The sequence below is a fragment of the Lolium rigidum genome, chromosome 3 (assembly GCF_022539505.1).
Source record: "Lolium rigidum isolate FL_2022 chromosome 3, APGP_CSIRO_Lrig_0.1, whole genome shotgun sequence".
NCBI lineage: Eukaryota > Viridiplantae > Streptophyta > Magnoliopsida > Poales > Poaceae > Lolium > Lolium rigidum.
The window spans coordinates 201104287-201124789 of NC_061510.1; the positions used below are offsets into that span (position 1 = coordinate 201104287).

The 20503-nt window shown below is 50.3% G+C and overlaps 1 pseudogene; it reads right to left on the bottom strand.

Moving 5' to 3' along the window:
• Positions 1 to 14270: 14270 nt before the first annotated feature.
• LOC124702896 lies at positions 14271 to 15631 on the bottom strand (annotated as a pseudogene).
• Positions 15632 to 20503: the final 4872 nt, after the last annotated feature.

Below are 20503 nucleotides of genomic sequence, written 5' to 3' on the forward strand. Positions count from 1 at the left end.
CTTGGAAATCTGAAGCTTTTCTATCATGGGAACAAAATGACACATCATAGAACATATGCATGATCGCACCGGCAAGTGATAACCTCCTCCTGAAATTCTTGGAACAATACCACTTGCCGGTGCCACTGAAGCAGAAATGTTGGCATTTTTTTTTGCGTTGACAGAAACAGAAGTACAACAGAAGTACAACGACAATTACACAAAGGCCCACATAAGAAACAAAGTTACAGCCCAGCCCTTATGCAACTTGACCACGCCGGAGACGACGAGTGTTGTCGGTGGCGCGCCGCTCGAGCTCCGCTTGAAGCCTTGGATCCGGAGACCCTCAAGCCAGCGGAAGTCGCTGATCACCGATCCCACAGGATCTACACCTGAAGTCGCCGTCATCGTCGCGCCGCTGCACATCTACATCCATCGGTCGTTTCTGAGCCAGATCCGCCGTCTCACGGACACCGGCGAAGGGGGAAACGAGCCGAGCAGCTCCGCAGAGCCACAGACTCGCCGTAGGCAGCAGGTCGACGCTGGAGCTCCACGGAACACCACCGTTGAGGGGAATGGCTGCCACCTGCAAAAACACCGCCGGCCATGCCTCCTCCGCCATGACGCCACCGGCTGAGTCCCAACACACACCTACTAAACACATATGCACAGATCCGTCGATTCCCCGTCCTCCCGCCGCCGGAGCGGCCGTCGGAGGGCGGGGGATCGAGCGGATTGACGGCGAAGTGGTGGTGCGAGCCGAGGGTTCCAAAAGTCGCCTTCCTCTACTGTAGATGGGGAAAGGAGACGCTCCAAGGTGCGTAGAAATGTTGGCATTTCAGCATCATCTGGGTTCTCCTGGAATTCTTGGTAATTTCAAATATTGAGAAAAATTATGAATCCTCCTGGAAACAAAAGATGATCTCGTCACTTTGATGTGTCATTTTGCTCCCATGTGATAAACTCCAAAATTGCCGGTGCCATTGAAGCAGAAATGTTGGCATTTGATCTCGTCACTGCACATTTTCATCTATGATAAATTCCGTGCACTTGAGCTCTGCTATAGCACCGGCAAGTGATAAACTCCAAAATTCATGGTAATTTCAAATATTGAGAAAAATTCTGAATCCTCCTGAAAACAAAAGATGATCAAGTATTATACTTGTATAAAAATGTTTGGGCTCGAAATGATTCGCGTGGTATTGTTCGATTTTGTCTTTTTAGCTATGATACTATGAAAATCATTTCAAGTCAAAACATCTTTATACGAGTACAATACTTAAAAACCTTTGGTTCTCAAAAGAATTCGGATTTTTTTGCCCTTCTTTTAAATTCCTATATATATTTTAGAATGTCGTGGGTGCTTCCCATAAGCATGGATGTTTTTTCCATGGATACGTTGCCTACTCTACAGAACCTCCAGCCGTTTCCCCGACGAGGCTTTCGGCACCTCTTTTTTTTTTATCCGGACGGTGTTATTCGGTCCAGCCGCGTCCTAGTTTCTCGTTTTCCTCCGGAAAAGGACATAAATCTATCTGGAGAGCCCATGCCATCCCCGGCCTCCCGGGGTGCGCTCGGGAAGTCCGACGAGCGAAAAGCGAAGACGAGCCCGCTCTGTCAGCGAGAAAACACGCGAACTTATTAAATCATTTGCTTGCTTTGTTAAACTGTAACGTTTATTTGTGAAAATATGCCAAAATTTGTCAAATACGTCGAACTGTGAGTTTAGTTGTGAAAATAAAGCCAAATACGCCGATCGTCGAGCGTCTAGCTGGGAAACGGCTGGAAGTTCGGCGCTCCCCACGCCAAACTTTCGTCCAATCCAGCGATACTTCACCTCGGATTTTGCCGTGGGAAACGCCAACGGCTGAAGGTGCTCTCAGTGGCAGCATGATTGTATACCAGGGGAAATCTATTTTAGCAACTACTTAGTGGCAGCATGATCGGATACCAGGGGAAATCTATTTTAGCTTGTAGATGTAGATGCAACCAAAAGAAACTAAAAAAAAAAAAGACAAATTTCGGTGCTTCAAAATAGCTCACATGAGATTTTAAAAAAAAAATCTTCTTACATAGGCCTCAAAAAATGTTTTTCCGGCAGAACTTTTGGGAGCTAATATGATGTACACTCAGGATTTTATTTTGATTTTTTTAAACATTTTGAAATGGTTTTAAAATGTATTTTCCATAATACTACCGTGTCCCTATACTAGTAGTTTTGTTTTCAATTTCCTCGAGAAACAACAGTGTCAAGATTACTAGGAAAAAAATTAAAATCATTTCATTATTTTTCAAACAAAAATAAAGTGAGAGCGGTGGAGAGAGAGAGGCGGAGCGACACGCGGAATGTTCACACGGTTGGCGCGTTCACGCGTGTCACGTTTATCGCGCGCAGCAGCCCACGCGGCAACTTCAAACGCGCGGGCGCGGCAAAGTTTTTAGCGCGTGCGCCTTTTTTCCGCGTCCGCTGGAGCTTCGCGCGGACGCCCGCGCGCTGAACATGCGTTTTTTTTTTTGCCACGCGCGCCTTTTGTAGCGTCTGTTGGAGATGCTCTAAGGATCCATCATCCGTCCACTTCTAAGTCACCAAGTCAGGGACATCAGTGTTCGGCTGAATATGTTCCAGCAAGTCCAAATCTCAGTGAACTGGGTGATTGCATTGCCAGAGAGTGTTCCTGGTATAATGAGCATCCACAAGGACTTCTCTGACCAATTGCATCTTCCTGGTACAATGAGCAGGCAGCAGCAGCAGATGAGGAGGAGGTAGAAGCTGGCAAGCTGCACAAGAAGTGTTTGTTCAGTTTTAGATAATCAGACGTATCCTCAAATAAGAGAAAAAAGCTAAACGACTAGTGCATGCTTCAACCCTTGCATATCATCATTTAGCACTGAAAGTTCTACTGAACAACTAACAATCTAACTGTAGGAATTGATCTGTTTCCCCCTTTCGAAATGTTGACTGAATAAATTGATGAATTCGCTGGAAGAAATGCAAAGTTAAAACTTAGCTGAAGATCAAACTTACCACGATCTGAAGAAGCCGCCTAACCAAGGTCCCCTAAAACCAGGACCACCCGGAAATCAAGGCCCTCACCAGGTCCTTCAGGCCAATGCAGATCAGGTGCTGAATGCTAACCACAACTTTGGAAGAACTCAACAAGGACACAATCCATCTCCTGATGGATGATGCAATAGTTCATCGAGGTGATGAATTGATATATGTATGTACAGTGAGAACTAGTAGCTGTGCATTCAAGTGCCATTCCATGGATCACCTGCTACTCCCCAGTGGCCTATGTTTCAACCAGGGTAACTAACCAGGTCAATGTCCAGCTACTAGTCTGAATTTTCTGCCTACTCTAACCTCACAACAGGTCCCTAACCTAGCTCAGTAAATCTGGATGATGGTCTTACTTTAGAAGTTTTACATTTTTTTTTCTTTTCGGAATGGGTTGCCCCAACCTCTGCATCAAAATGATGTTGGGTAATCTAGCCTTTCCTCAGTTTTTAGGTGTCAATAAGCATAGTGTCTCTGTCAGTAGTTTCAGTTAGTTCAGTTAGCGTCAGTTAGCGACGTTTGGGTCTTAGCCGTCGGTGACCAAGTCTTGGGATGGCAGGAGTTTGTTAGCTGACCGGTTCCAACGTCAGGTAGTGGTCTCTACCCTCAACAGCACGATCAAGTCGTGGGATGGCACGATTTAGTAGGATCGTGGAGCGGGGTTTTAGCTCGCGTTGTTGAGTTTGTACTTCAGAATAAAAGGAAGAAGCAAAACCAGAAAAGCCGTACGTTGTACGCGGCAACAACTCTTGTCTCTGCTCGTTTGTGTTCTTGCGTTGATCGAGTAGGAGATTAGGGCCACAAGTGGTATCAGAGCCTAACCCCATGGTTGGGACTCCGCCGCCGGCACCTCAAGCGCCGGCAGATGCAGCGGCTGCAAGCGCCGCAGCAGCCAGGAGCCCTCTTCGCACGCGCTCGCAAAGCCGTGGACGAAGCAGGGGAAGGAGGAGCGGTGGCGGCGAGGTGGTTGTGCGGGAGATGATCGTGCGGGACGGTGGCAGCGGCGGCTCCACGTACTGGCCGACACTCACCAAGACCAACTACACGGAGTGGGCAATCCTGATGCGCGTCAAGCTCCAGGCCGCGGGCCTGTGGGAGGCTGTCGACGCGGACGACGCACCGGAGCGGCAGGAGAGGCAGGCGCTCGGCGCCATCCTGAGCTCGGTGCCATCGGAGATGGTGCAGCTCCTCGCTGCAAAGGACAACGCCAAGGTCGCCTGGGACACGATCAAGACGATGCGCGTCGGCGTCGATCGCGTCCGCGAGGCGCGCCGCCAGAAGCTCCGAAAGGACTTCGACAACCTGGCGTTCAGGAGCGGGGAGAACGCCGAGGACTTCTCCATCCGCGTCTCCAGCCTCGTTACTGAGCTGCAGTCCTTGGGCGACACCACCTCCGAGCTGGACGGCGTGTCCAAGATCCTGCGCGTCGCCCCCAAAAGGTACGCTCAGATGGCTTGCTCGATCGAAACCTTGCTTGACCTGAAGGAGCTCACGATCGAGGAGCTGAGCGGCCGGCTGTCGGCGTCCGAGGGACGCGGCGAGCCAGAGGCCGACGCTGGCGACCGCCTACTTCTCACGGAGGAGGAGTGGCGGGCACGCGCTGCTGAACGCCAACCCGGCAGTGGCTCCGGCGGGAAGCAGCAGCGCAAGGACCACCGTCAAGGTGGTGGGAAGGACGGAGCCCGCAGCGGCCCATCCAAGGACGACAAATGTCGTTACTGCGGCAAGAAGGGCCACTGGGCTCGCGATTGTCGCAAGAAGAAGAGGGACCAGGGTGCGCAAGCACACCTGATCCAAGGGGAAGACGAAGGCGACCCCGTCATGCTGCTGGCCGAAGTGGTGCTCGATCCAGCACCTGCCGCCCCTGTGCTGCCAAGTGCCACGATGGCACTGGCGGTGGAGGCGCCGCCAGCGGCCCATGTCGCGCCCGCTGCACCGGCGCGCGAGCTGGTCTTCCTCAACGAGGAGAAGGCCAAGGTCGTCCCAAGCAACGACGGCGGCGCCGCCGATCCCGTGTGGTTCCTGGACACTGGAGCGTCCAATCACATGACTGGTGATCGTTCAGCTTTCATGGAGCTGGACGAGGCGGTGCGCGGCAGCGTCAAGTTTGGGGACGGCTCCGTCGTTCAGATCATGGGGCGCGGGACAATTGCCTTCTCCATCGATGGAGGAGAGCACCGTGTCTTCTCGGATGTCTACTACATCCCGCGGCTCAGGAGCAGCGTCGTGAGCCTCGGCCAGCTGGACGAGCTCGCCTGCGACAGACGGATCAGGTACGGGACGCTCACGATCCACGACAGGCGCGGCAACCTCATCGTCAAGGTCCGGCGCGCGCCGAACAGGCTGTACAAGCTGACCCTGCGTCCTGTGGTGGGCACCTGCCTCGCCGCACGCCACGACACAGCGTCTTGGCGGTGGCACGAGCGCTTCGGCCACATCCACCTCGATGCCTTGCAGAAGATGGGGCGCGAGGGCATGGTGCGCGGGCTGCCAGCGGTCGAGCCAACAGGGGAGCTGTGCCAGGCATGTCTCGCCGGCAAGCAGCGGCGCACACCTTTCCCGCAGCAAGCAAAGTTCAGGGCGGAGGAGCCACTTGAACTGGTGCACGCAGACCTGTGCGGAGCCATCTCCCCTCCCACACCAGCTGGGCGGCGCTACTTCCTTCTCCTCGTCGACGATTACAGCCGCTACATGTGGCTCACGTTGTTGGCCACGAAGGACGAAGCAGCAACTGCCCTCAAGCGCTTCCAAGCCGAAGCGCAGACGGAGGGGCGCTGCAGGCTCCGGACGCTGCGCACGGACCGCGGCGGAGAATTTACCTCGGCGGCGCTCGCTGCCCACTTCGCGGACACTGGTGTCAAGCGACACTTGACGGCACCATACGCGCCCCAGCAGAACGGCGTGGTGGAGCGTCGCAACCAAACCGTGGTGGGCATGGCGAGATCCATGATGAAGGCCAAGGGTATGCCCAACTACTTCTGGGGAGAGGCGGTGAGCACAGCGGTGTATGTGCTGAACCGCGCCTTCACCCGCTCAGTAGACGGGATGACCCCGTACGAGGCTTGGCACGGGACGAAGCCCTCCGTCGAGCACCTCCGCGTTTTCGGCTGCGTCGCGCATGTCAAGAACGCTCGCCCACTCCTTCGCAAGCTGGACGATCGCAGCACGCCGATGGTGTTCATCGGCTACGAGCCTGGATCAAAGGCGTACAGGGTGTACGATCCCACCACTCGACGCGTGCATGTGACACGCGACGCCGTCTTCGACGAGCTGGCGAGCTGGAGGTGGGAGGAGAAGGACGGCACGCCAAGCACGTCGCAGGACTTCGTGGTGGAGTACGTGGTCACCACGGAGTCGCTGCCATCTGCGCCGCCGGAGCCGGCGCACGCTTCGGAGGAGCACCGCGGAGGCGAGCACCCCTACAACTGGGAGGACCCAGGAACTCCGGCCACGCCTCCACAAGCTCAAGAGGCACACGAGCACCCCGTTGAGCTCGCCACGCCTCCCCTGGTAGCTGATCCGGAGCTCCTCGACGCAGCGGACGGTGGCGAGCCGCACAGTTATCGCCGCGTCACTGATCTGCTGGGACCAGGGCTCGTAGCCCCTGGACTCGCCGAGCGCCTCCTGCTCACCACGCCGGAGGAGCCGTCGTGCGTAGCTGAGGCGCTGAAGGAGGAGTGCTGGACCAAGGCCATGGCAGAGGAGCTCACCTCCGTCGAGGAGAACGAGACGTGGGCGCTCGTTGATCTTCCAAGAGGCCACCGCCCAATTGGGCTCAAGTGGGTGTACAAGGTCAAGAAGAACGAGCATGGCCAGATCCTGAAGCACAAGGCCCGGATCGTGGCAAAGGGCTACGTCCAGAAGGAAGGGATCGATTTCGACGAGGTTTTCGCGCCCGTCGCTCGTCTCGACTCCGTCCGCCTCCTTCTCGCTGTCGCTGCACAGCAGAAGTGGGAAGTGCACCACCTCGACGTGAAATCTGCCTTTCTCAACGGCGAGATCAAGGAGGAGGTGTACGTGACACAGCCGCCCGGGTTCGTTCGACACGGACAGGAAGGCAAGGTGCTTCGCCTGAACAAGGCGCTGTACGGGCTGCGACAGGCTCCACGCGCTTGGAACGCGAAGCTGGATCACAGCCTCGCCTCGCTCGGCTTCGTCAAGTGTCCGTCAGAGCACGCCGTGTACACAAGGGAGAAGCACGGCCAGCGGCTGCTCCTCGGCGTGTATGTCGACGACCTCATCGTCACGGGCACGGCCACGACGGAGATCAAGGCCTTCAAGGAGGAGATGGCCAAGCTCTTCAAAATGAGTGACTTGGGTCTGCTCTCCTACTACCTGGGAATTGAGGTAAAGCAGGCGCCAGGGCACATCCAGCTGAGCCAGGCCGCTTATGCGCAGAAGCTGCTCGATCGCATGGGCATGGGCGAGTGCAACCCGGCGGCCACGCCCATGGAGCCGCGGCTGAAGCTGAGCAAGAAGGGCAGCGGTAAGGCAGTGGATTCCACTCTCTACCGCAGCGTCGTCGGCGGCCTACGCTACTTGGTGCACACACGCCCCGACCTATGCTTCGCGGTGAACTACCTCAGCAAGTTCATGGAGGCACCCACCGGCGAACACTGGAGCGCAGTCAAGCACCTGCTCCGCTACGTAGCTGGCACCAAGACTCTTGGGTGCGTCTACGCACGCCAGGAAGGAGAAGAAGCTCGGCTCGTCGGCTACAGCGATGCCGATTGGGCTGGCGACGTCGACGACAGGAAGAGCACAAGTGGGATGCTGTTCTTCTACGGCAAGTGTCCCATCTCCTGGCAAGCAACCAAGCAGAAGATCGTCGTGCTCTCGACCTGCGAGGCTGAGTACGTCGCTGCCACCGGAGCGGCGTGTCAGGGCATCTGGCTCAAGCGGCTGCTGGGTGAGCTGCTTGGCCACGGCGACGGCATCACTGAACTGCGCGTCGACAACAAGTCAGCGATCGCGCTGGCCAAGAACCCGGTCTTTCACGACCGAAGCAAGCACATCCAGATTCGCTATCACTTCATTCGTCAATGTGTGGAGAATGGCGACATCGACATTCAGTTCATCCGGACTGAGGCACAGCTCTCAGACATCATGACCAAGTCACTTGGGCGAGTGCGACTCCAGGAGCTGCGCCAGCACATTGGTATGGTCAAGGTGACTGAAGTCTAGATTAGGAGGAAATGATGCATATGCCCGATTACAAATTCTACATGCTGAAGCAAATAATCAGAATGACTATCAACTTATTGTCACACAAGAGGCCTGGTGATTGCCTTGTTTAAGACATGAACCAACATGGGACCTGAGCTAGACGATGTCAAGCCTTTCTTGTGCCTAATAGTAACAGTTTTGTTTCTAGAATTTACATTCAGATGCATCATAGTTAAACGGTTAGCAGGAAGTAAATAATAAAAAAACAGAAGTCTTCTTTGATAACAGTAGGAATGGTACCTCTTTATTTGCAATTGAGATGTAACCAGAACTTTCTTGTTGCAACCTCTAATTGTACAAATGGTGTTCCTTGTACCTGTAATGCACCTGACCATTATTTCCTAAATCCAACATAATGAAAGAGAATGAAATCTAGAGAATGGATCGTTAGGGTGGTGGATAGAAAGACAACAAAAAACCAAGAAAGAAATAGAATGAAAAATAACATTCAGCTTGAACCTACATAGCTACTGCCTACTGGCCACCAAGACAATCACGTAATCCCACTCTCCTAAATATTAACTGACCATATTTTGTAGGTGCTTTGACCGTAAAAAAAATAACTAGATGAACACCTAGATATAGATCTATGAACTGCACTTGTTAATCAATTAAAATGGGACGTGCTAGCATTCATTTATTTCAGGTTAAAGGTGATTCGTGTAACACTAATCTGAGGACAAAAGTCTAAAAAATCTAAAAACTAAAACAGAAAAAGAACAGTCTCACGAGTTACCCAGTACTACTCAGCGGAATGGGTGTCAAGCTGGAGTTCAGACCTTGATGAGGCGAGGGACATGAGCAAACAAGTGCGCAGTATAAATTGTGTTCACCAGCCCATCATCATATTTCGTTAGCTAATTGATATTATAAATGATCTAACCCACAAACTGTCAATCAAGTTATTAACAATTGTGATCACATCATGTCACTACTGCACCAGAAATGCACTACCAAGATTACATGCGGAAATATGTGTAATAAATAAATAAAATATAGGAGAATTGTTCTATGGAGGAGGTGGGGAGTGGATAATCACATTGAGGAGATTGAGGCCTCTGGATAAATATGTGAAATTTACAGCGGATAACTCCCTAGAAAATGCCACTCAGAGACCAAAGAATGAACCTCCAAGTCTCCTATATTATCTAAAAAGGCATTCCTACTGAATCAAAACACTGAGTCAGAGCTTCTTTGAGAGCAGTATGCTACTTTGCAGTTCTATGCTTTTACTTCCTACTTTTTATTTGAGGGCACTGTACGTGCACTTTTTCTTCAAGATGAAATAGATTTCAGAAAGTTGAAAGGGAAATCAAAATAGTACCGTGATTGAGGAGAAATTAGGATGTAATAACTTATGAGGTGCTTAAAATGATAACACTATTACATACAACTAGAGTGATTGCTAAGAAGCGAAACAAGTATATTGCTGTGACATTAAGCCCAACCAGAGTAAAAACATTCTTTTATTCAAAAATAATAAACATGCTACTCATCTCTATATATCCAGTGATCGGATAGCTAGAGAAAAACAACTTATATGACCAGCTTTGAAAGAAAACAAGTTGTGCATCTGCAAGCACACTCATGACTCATCAGGGTACAAATCTGTGTATTAAAAATAAACATGAGGAATATTGATCCATCTCTGCATGGAGAACTAACCTTAAGCATAATAATCCAATAATAAATCACTACTCAATAAAGAGCCCACCTCAAAGGGTATGATCAGATCCCGATCAAAGGTAGTACGCCCTAACCGAAACTCGCAGTTCATCAAAGAAGAGGGCCACGCATATCAATTACAGAAAACCGCCTAAAACTTCCAAATCAACACCCTGCTGATGCCCTGTCCCGGAAGCTAAATTTTACACAGATTGATCAAAATATCCCCATCGCAACCACTATTTTCTTAAATTGGACACCATGGATCGCAAAGTAAATGATGTGAAGTCAGCGCAAACCCTCAAGAAGTAAGCAGAATCAGGTAATCACACAGACCAAATTGCACGGAAGAAGCAGGTCTTTTATTCTCTTACCATCCTCGCTTGCCAGAGGTAGAGTCGATGTAGGCAACGGACACGACTTCGGTAGTTCAGGACCGAAGATGCAGTGCGAGATATGAGGTATGAGGGGTGAGGTCTTTACCGCTTTGGCCGTGCTGCCATGGCCAGCCAGCTTGTAAAGTGACTTGTAATCTGCACATATCAAAGCACAACAAAGTCATAGCAAAGGAAAAGAAATAAAGCTTAAAGAGTTCTGTATCTATACGAAATGACTAAACTGCAAAAATTTGCAAAGAAATTAGTGCATAAGACTTCCTCACTAATTAAAGATACTTGCTGGAAGCATTTAAATATTAATATATGGGTTTACAAATCTATTGGAATTACCAAACTACAAACATAATCAAGCACATAATACCAATTGCAGAAATATCTTTAGATCCTTTTCAGCAATTAAAGGTAGCATTTAGATGTCAATTAACAGAAAAGGAAAAATGTGCTTTGGATCCACCTGATTTGAGCAGTGGCTGCTCAATATGGTCATCCATGACCATCGGTAGTAGCATACAAGCAATTCCACTTTTAACTTTGGTCAGCAAATATTTAATTTTAATCACAAACGGGTGAAAATTAGAAGACAAACGTTGCTCGATGTTAAAGAATTTCGCGGAGAAGAAGGATCATAATTAAATCAAACCTTCTATTAATATCAATAATTCAGACACCAATTACATAGGATAGCTAATTGAGATGCTAAGCCATAGTTTTCGGTGACTAGATCACCGTACGAATGAACTAAGCTAATGCTAGCTGGGCCACATTTGATTCCAGTGACCAAACCACACCAAGCTAATATCTAGACTGAGCCTGAAGTGACAATCGGTGGCGCAACTAATTCAGTTGGTCCACAAAAAGTAGGGGCAGAGGGCTCCCATGGTGGGCGTCCAGTTGCCACACCCCAGAAACACCTCCCCTGCATTGGCCCTGTCATCGCTGCAACGCCCCCTCTACTCGCCACTCCGCAGTAGCAGAAGCACGCCCCGGCGGCGCCACCGCACAGACTTGTGTGAGGCTGCTGCTATGTATAGGAGGCACAAAAATGCACTAAACCAAGATTACACGCAGAAATACGTGTAATAAATAAATAAAATATAGGAGAATTGTTCTATACTTCTATGGAGGGGCGGGGAGTGGATAATCACATTGGAGAGATTGTGGCCTCTGGCTAAATATGTGAAATTTACAACGGATAAGTCCTCCTAGAAAATGCCACTCAGAAACCAAAGAATGAACCTCCAAGCCTCCTATATTATCTAAAAAGGCATTCCTACTGAATCAAAACACTGAGTCAGAGCTTCTTTGAGAGCAGTATGCTACTTTGCAGCTATATGCTTTCAATCTACTTTTTATTTGAGAGCACTGTACGTGCACTTTTTCTTCAGGATGAAATAGATTTCAGAAAGTTGGAAGGGAAATCAAAATAGTACCGGTGATAGAGGACAAATTAGGATGTAATAACTTATGAGGTGCTTAAAATGATAACACTATTACATATAGCTAGAGAGATTGCTAAGAAGCGAAACAAGTATATTGCTGTGACATTAAGCCCAACCGAAGTAAAAAACATTCTTTTATTCAAAAATAATAATCATACTACTCATCTCTATATATCCAGTGATCGGATTCTTAGATCAATATAATTCATGTGCAAATAATTATCACATTGCAAAGGTACAAAACGACCGACTTTCAGTTGCAACAAATGTTTTCTGTTGTAATTAATCATGCGCAGGAAGCATATTTGCCACTATATGATCAGATCTGTGGTAGCTAGAGAAAAACACCTTATATGACCAGCTTTGGAAGAAAACAAGAGTTGTGCATCTACAAGCACACTCATCAGGGTACAAAATCTGCGTATTAAACAGTAGGAATAATGATCCATCTCTGCATGGAAAACTAACCTGAAGCACAATAATCCGATAATAAATCACTACTCAATAAAGAGCCCACCTCGAAGGGTATGATCAGATCCCGATCAAAGGGAGTACGCCCTAGCCGAAACTCGCAGTTCATCAAAGCAGAGGGTCACGCATATCAATTACAGAAAACCACCAAAAACTTCCAAATCAACACCCTGCTGATGCCCTGTCCTGAAAGCTAAATTTTACACATATTGATCAAAATATCCCCATCACGCAACCACTATTCTTAAATTGGACATCATGGATCGCAAATTAAATGATGTGAACTCAGCGCAAATCCTCAAGAAGTAAGGAGAACCAGGTAATCACACAGACCATTGCATGGAAGAAACAGGTCTTTTATTCTCTTACCATCCTCGCTTGCCAGAGCTAGAGTCGATGTAGGCAACAGACACGACTTCGGTAGTTCAGGACCGAAGATGCAGTGCGAAATGTGAGGTATGAGGGGTGAGGTCTTTATCGCTTTGGCCTTGCTGCCATGGCCAGCCAGCTTGTGAAGTGACTGTATTCTGCACATATCGAAGCACAACAAAGTCATAGCGAAAGAAAAATAAAGCATAAAGAATTCTGTACATATAAGAAATGGCTAAACTGCAGAACTTTGCAAAGAAATGCATAAGCGTACTTTACTAATTAAAATACTTGCTGGAAGCATTTAAATAATTCAGGGGGTTGCAAATCCGTTGGAATTACCAAATTACAAACATGATCTCGCACATAATACCAATTGCAGAAATATCTTTAGGTCTTTTTCACCAATATAAGGTAGCATTTTGATATCAATTAACAAAAAAAAAAGGATAGATGTGCTTTGGATCCACTTGATTTGAGCAGTGGCTGCTCGATATGTTCATCCAAGACCATCGGTGGTAGCATATATACAAGTGATCCCACATTTAACTTTGGTCAGCAATTATTTAATTTTAATGACAAGCTGATGAAAATTAGAAGACAAACGTTGCTCGATGTTGATGAATTTAACAGAGAAGAAGGATCATAATTAAATCAAACCTTTATTAATATTAATAATTCACACATCGATTACATAGCTACTCTCCCGTAAGCTGTAGGTTCACAGTGAACTAAGCTAATGCTAGCTGGGTCACATTTGATTCCAGTGACCAAATCACACCAAGCTAATATCTAGACTGAGCCTGAAATCGCAATTGGTGGCGCAACTGATTCAGTTGGTCCACAAGAAGTAGGGGCAGGCGGCTCCCATGGCTGGCGTCCAGTTGCCACACCCCCAGAAGCACCTCCCCTGTGTCAGCCCTGGCACCGCTACAACGCCTCCTCGGCTCGCCACTCCGCAGTAGCAGGCACCCCCGCACAGACTTGTGTGAGGCTGCTGCTCCCCCTCCTCCTCCTTGTGCTGGATCGGCAGCAGCGCCAAGGAGCCGGTAATGGCGATCTTGGCGCCCCTCCGCATGAGCTCGACAAGAATATCAGTGCGAGATGTGAGGTATGAGGCGTGAGGTCTTTATCGCTTTGGCCTTGCTGCCATCGCCAGCCAGCTTGTAAAGTGACTGTAATCTGCACATATCGAAGCACAACAAAGTCATAGCAAAGGAAAAGAAATAAAGCTTAAAGAGTTCTGTATCTATAGGAAATGACTAAACTGCAAAATTTTGGAAAGAAATTAGTGCATAAGACTTCTTCATTAATTAAAGATACTTGCTGGAAGCATTTAAATATTAATATATGGGTTTACAAATCTATTGGAATTACCAAACTACAAACATAATCAAGCACATAATACCAATTGCAGAAATATCTTTAGATCTTTTTCACCAATTAAAGGTAGCAATTAACAGAAAAGGAAAAATGTGCTTTGGATCACCTGATTTGAGCAGTGGCTGCTCAATATGGTCATCCATGACCATCGGTAGTAGAATATATACAAGTAATCCCACTTCTAACTTTGGTCAGCAAATATTTAATTTTAATCACAAACTGATGAAAATTAGAAGACAAATGTTGCTCGATGTTGAAGAATTTCGCGGAGAAGAAGGATCATAATTAAATCAACCTTCTATTAATATCAATAATTCAGACACCAATTACATAGGATAGCTAATTGAGCTAAGCCATAGGTTTCGGTGACTAGATCACCATTAGAATGAACTAAGCTAATGCTAGCTGAGCCACATTTGATTCCAGTGACCAAACCACACCAAGCTAATATCTATACTGAGCCTGAAGTCACAATCGGTGGTGCAACTAATTCAGTTGGTCCACAAGAAGTAGGGGCAGGCAGCTCCCATGGCTGGCGTCCAGTTGCCACACCCCCAGAAGCACCTCCCCTGTGTCAGCCCTGGCACCGCTACAACGCCTCCTCGGCTCGCCACTCCGCAGTAGCAGGCACCCCCGCACAGACTTGTGTGAGGCTGCTGCTCCTCCTCCTCCTTGTGCTGGATCGGCGGCGGCGCCAAGGGAGCCGGTAATGGCGATCTTGGCGCCCCTGCGCATAATCTCCACAAGAAGGTGCGCCGTGTTGCGCGCGTCATCGAGTCCGCAATGCAGGCGGCCTTCCCACTGTAACCCAGCGGCCCGGACGGCCTCCTGCAGATTGACCCGCCCTACGCCCCCGAGCACCACCTGGAAGGGAACCCTGAGGTTGACCCAGCGATCGAAGTACGCCGGCTTCTCGATCCCCTTGAAGACGCACTCCGATTCGAGCATAGTCCGGCAGTCCCAATCTCCCCACGTCACGACGGCCAAGCTACCGCCTTTCCTGGCCCCCGCCGTCGCCGCCTGCAGCCAGCGGTCGTGCAGCAGGAGCGCCTCCCCGAGATCCACCCCTCCATCGACGTCCTCCTGCCTGATCCCCGTGAGGTCCCTGCAAAACGAAGTCAGCACAGGATGGTACTTAGGGCGGACGTACCTGCGGAAGGCGGATTGGATGCGGCCGGTGGCGCCGTCGACGAGCACGGAGGGGAACTCGATAATCTCTTGCGGGTAAATCCGCTTGTCCTTCTCGCACGTGGCCTCGAAATCCACGACCAAGAAGAACTCGAACTCCTGCAGCAGGTGAGGCGCCTGAGCCCATGGCGCCGCCGCGCTCGACATCGTCGTCCGCCGCCGAGGGAAAGCACGCGCGCGCGATCACCGGGAAACAGAGCGCTGAGAAGCTAGGGTTTGTCGAGAGCTGGATCAGATCGAGATCTCGGGAGGGGGAGCTAGGGTTTCGATCCGGCGGGCGAATCGCGGCCTTAAATCCACCGGAAGGTGCTCCGTCTCCGACATGAACTCGAACTCGAACTGAGACTGCGTAGAGTTTACGCGGGATTCAGATCTGGGCCGCGTTGACGCGGGTTATGCTGGGCCCGACATCGTTATTTCTTTTTTCTGAATTGGTGCGTGCGTCACTTTTTTCTTTGGCTCTTGCTGCACTCGCGTGTTGGTACTAGGGACTGATATGTAGCAAGGTTTAAAATAGAGTGCTAAATGAATTAGCGGCAGTCTCCTTCAAACGATATGGACGCTATATCATAGTAATAGCGTGGTATATTTTAAATAATATTTTTAAAATAATAAATATAGCCTAAAAATAAATGATTTTGCTAGAACGAATAGATATATATAGTCCAAAAGTGACTGAATTATACATACATAACCATATATAGAAATAGATCTCAAGTATTTTACAAGGCTAACATCAACATTTCACAAGGCAACAACATAGTATAAATTATTTATTAAAAAATATTAGCATTATCGATATTATCTTCTGATTTAGAAGTGGAACCAACAGATTGTAGTTCATCACCACGAAAAAGTGAAAGCAACTTGCCTGAAAAAAATAGCGCGCTAACGCTATGAAGTTTTACGGCGATATAGCATGTCGTTTCGCAAATAGCGTCACAGCGAGCAAAATTACTAAGCGTGGACCCTCTAGATATGCTATAGCACGCTATTAGCGGAGAAATAGCTTGTTATTTTAAACCTTGATATGTACACGTGCTTGCAAGAATTCCTTTTTTTCCATGGTCTAGCAGATAAGAGCATCTCAACCGACGCCCCCTATAGCGGTCCCAATATCGATCTGGAGGCCGGGAGTGAAAATGGGCTCACACCGGTGCGCCGCAAACGGCGCCGGCGATTTTTAGAGCCCAATAGAAGCGCCGGCCCCTTCGCAAAGGGCGTGAATCGGGCACGCCGGCGCCTCGCGAGGCTGAAAATTTTGGGCGTGGGAGCCTCCTGTCAGCCACACATCCCCAAATTATACATCTTCTCCCCCCAAACCTCGTCCCCTCCACCGCTCACTTCTCCCACCCGCCGCTCCATCTCCCATCCAGCCTCCAACCCGAATAACCCTCGCCGCCGCGCCATGCCACCGAAGAGAAATGCTCCGCGAAGGCACCGAAGGCGCCGACGAAGGCGCCGCCGAAGCCGCGCACCGCTGAAGGAGAAGCCGGTGACCATGTCGCAGGAGGAGTGGAACAAGGAGATGGAACACCGCTCCTTCATAACGGCTGACCGCAGAAGGCGCCGCTATCGACGCAGCGAAAGCAGCGGCCACTACGGAAGCGTGCCTCAGCTTGGGCGGCCTCCTCAGCAACATCTCGAGCTCACCATCGTCACCGGGTTACTATGCGGGGTACAACACGAACGGGCCGTTGATCTCGTAGATGCGGCTGTCGCAGATGGACGGCCGCGCCCGCTACTCCCCCGAGTACGGGGACAACGACATGGCCGTCGACCACAACGCGTCGTTCTCGCCGGATTCAACGGCGAGGGGCAGCGGCACCTTTCGCTTCTCCGATCTGAACTCGTCGCTTGACCTGCGCCGCACCGAGGGCCACGTGATAGACGGTACGGGCCTTCCCCGCCACCTCTTCCCCGATGACGACAGGCACACCCACCAGGTGCTCAGCAGCGCGTCCGGCGTGTTCATAGGCGAGGAGGAGGTGTGTTTCCTTACCTTTTATGTGTTATGTGCATCGTAGACACCGGCGATGACTGAAATTAGGTAACTTGATGTGTAGATTGCCCGGGAGGAGAATTCTCAACGGCATCAAATCCACCGGAAGGCGGCTCCGTCTCCGACATGAATTAGAACTCAGACTGCATAGAGTTAACGCGGGATTCGGATCTGTGCCGCGTTGACCGACATCGTTATTTTTTTCCTTAGGGCATGTACAATAGTTCAGACGGCCACCGTCTGTATTATCCCTCCATGTCAGCTATAGACACCATTACAAACTTCTCTTACAACAGGGTGTCTTTTTGGCTATCTGTAACACCCCACAACTTCCAGATTACATAACTGACACAAAGCTTCATAGTTGTTTCGTCCAGATAAATTACGTCCCTGTCCCTGTCCCTTTTTTTACTTGAATTGAACGACATGAGAAGGACACAAGTAAGGAATCTAGAAGGGTTAAATCCCCAGCTAAAAATATCGCAGCAAGAGCACGTTGATTTTTCTTACGCAAAGAACCGTCCCAGTCTCAGATCCATCTCTTGAAAGCAAAATTTGCTTGAAGATGCGGAGGATGTATACAAGGATAAAATCTTCGGTCCAACTATCTCCTGCTAATCTCTAAACCAGAGAGCTGAGAAGTATTCATCACGGAGCTTCGTTTGAGAGAATGGCCGACCTGAAGCGAGGAACGGCGGATGCTTGCGTGGGGATGATGACATGAGGAGCCTCACATGGCAGCGGTGATGCAGGATCTGGAACGGAGAACGCCGGAACACGCGACAAGCCGACGAGCGCCTTGTAGATAGAGGAACACATCGCAGAGGAGAGCTTCGGAGAAAACCACGATATCCTACGGGCCGAGCCCACGATAAGCGACGCCTTGCGTACAATGGGAAAAAGGTCGTCGCTAGGTAGCTATTTTCACGGGAATAGATCGTCGGTATTCTTGCAGACAGCCTCGAGCGGTTTTGCTATTCTCTTTCTTCCACGTCGTCTAAATTCATACGTGGCATGTGTTACCGACGGCTGACTGTATACCACTGTACATGCCCTTAATTGGTGCAACATCTTTTTTGGGGGTTTTCACGGTGTAGCACTGTAGCAAGTACCCGTCCGCACCAAAAACGGAAAATAACCATCAGTTTGCAGCACGGACCAAAAAAAAAAAATACCGCCCACACAACGGAAAAATGGACGGCTCCATTTTTTTTTTAGCAAAACCCGCATTGCTCCTTGAAATGCTGCATATACACAGACTTGAAGCCTAGATTCGTAGGTCGCTCTAGAAAAGTTGGCGCGAGGGAATATTCAGCTCGTGGTGGTGGTCGTGGGCGTCGCGGGCAAATCCCGGCGTGGTCGGCGGTGACGTCCATCCGGCCTTCATAGTGGAGACCTGGCGAGGTGCGGGTTGTGCGTATCCAGATATGGGTTCTGGCTGCCTCGAGTCGGGCCAGGGCAGCCCCCCCCCTTTCGAGCCCTTTCACCTCCGCCCCGGATCTGCGGGTGCCCGCAGCCTCGGGGGTTGTTGGGGGGGGGGGGGGCTGATTTGGCCGGTGGTGTTCGCCATGTGCAGCTGCGATGGTGCGGTGGTCCGGCTTGCTCCTCATCGGAGTCCAGTGTCTTCGCAGCGATGTCCCTCGGTTTTCCTTGGTCGTACAGATGGTGTGTTATGGTAGTGGTATGTTGGTTGCTTTGGCGAATGCCGCTACCCTGTGGGGACGGTAGAGTGCTATCACCGGCGGAAACCCTTGCCCTTGGGGCCACGACGACGGTGTCTGCGGATGTCGCTCCCTTCTTGAAGGCATCGGTGTGGCGGTACTCTATCGCTCCTCTAACTTTGGTGGTAGCGGCGTTTCTGCGTCGTGATCTTCTTGAAGATGCCACCTTGGAGTTCCCACGCAGCGCGGCTCTCCATGGTTGGGTGGCGGAGGTCCTCCTCTGTCTGCCCTCCTCGGCAAAGCTTTATTTGTGTTCTACACCTGTGGTGTTTCTCGTGGCGCGCTTCCTTGGTATTCCTCGCCGGTTTGTGAGGGTTGTTGGTCGATTCCTAGTGATGGCTGGCCTCTGGTGGCGTCTGTGACAGTGGTACTTTCTTGCCGGTTTCCCCGTGCTAGGGTGAGCACCGGTCCGATAACATATCCCGTCTTGCGCTTGCTCTTCCTCATCGTAGACTCTAATAGTCATGTCGGGTGTAGCTACCTCGGGTGACCCTTGTTTTGTGTGTGTGTGTGTGTGTGTGTGCAGTCCTACCTTGTAAGTTGGGTTTAACATCTTGTATTTGTTTCACTGCTGATGGCGCTATTAATTTAAGGTTGGGCCTATGGTCTTTTATCTAAAATCAGCCTCGCCAGCTGTCAGCTGCGTCGGGCCTTCTTTGTACACCTGAAAGTCATCCGAAGAGCAGCAGCAGGCAAGGTATAGTCAGAATTACACGTGGGCATGGGCGGCCCGGCCCGGACGGCCCGACCCGACCCGGCCCGAAAATCCGGGGCCAGGCTCGGGCTTGCAAGGAACATGATTTAGGCTTAGTTTGGGTCGGCCTTGTCAGGCCGGGCCAGGCTTTTTCTGTTCGGGCCGGGGTCGAGCTTGGTTTGTAAGCCCGAATGTCGGGCCGAGCTAGGCTTAGGCCTGGGAATTTAGGTTCGGGCTTTTTTGGGCCCGGCCCGAGAAATGCTCAGGTTTAGTCAGAATGCCGCCATCTGCACCACAAGCAAACGCTGCGACAAGGACGGTGTTGAAGTAGAATTCGATCGACTTGCTTAGGTCCATCTACGGCTAACAAGGACGCATGAATGTCCAGTCTACATGGATCGAATTTGTGAAAATTGTGTACAATTTCGTACCTCATAGTCCGCCTCGCAATTAACCGAAGGCGTCGGTTCCGGTACGGTGAACGGGTTTGCGCTAACGGGCAGCGAACAGGTCTGGCAACGATACCAACAAGTGCTCTCTAGGGCGCTGGAACCAGTCCTGGCCTCCGATGAGCTGCGGCCCGGACAGACGCGCCGTCAATGGCGAGGGGGTAGGGCGGGTGGCGGGGCCGCTCTAGGGTTGCAAAGGGAGTGAAGGAAGGGTGCCTTTTGGTGGAAACTCCCTATGGTGTACCTGGCAGGCGGGCCCCTTGGAAAGTCGAGGGGGGACACTCGTCGTGTCTGTGTTGTGTCCACACCGATGCATTCCCAACCCAATCAGTCACTTTACGTCCGGCCGCTAGGTTAGGGTCTTACCCATTTCCTGTCTGTGGACCGAAATGGACATGTCTAATAGGTTTGCATAGAAATTATGTAGGATTTAGATCTTATGAGAAAATTTCATACACATG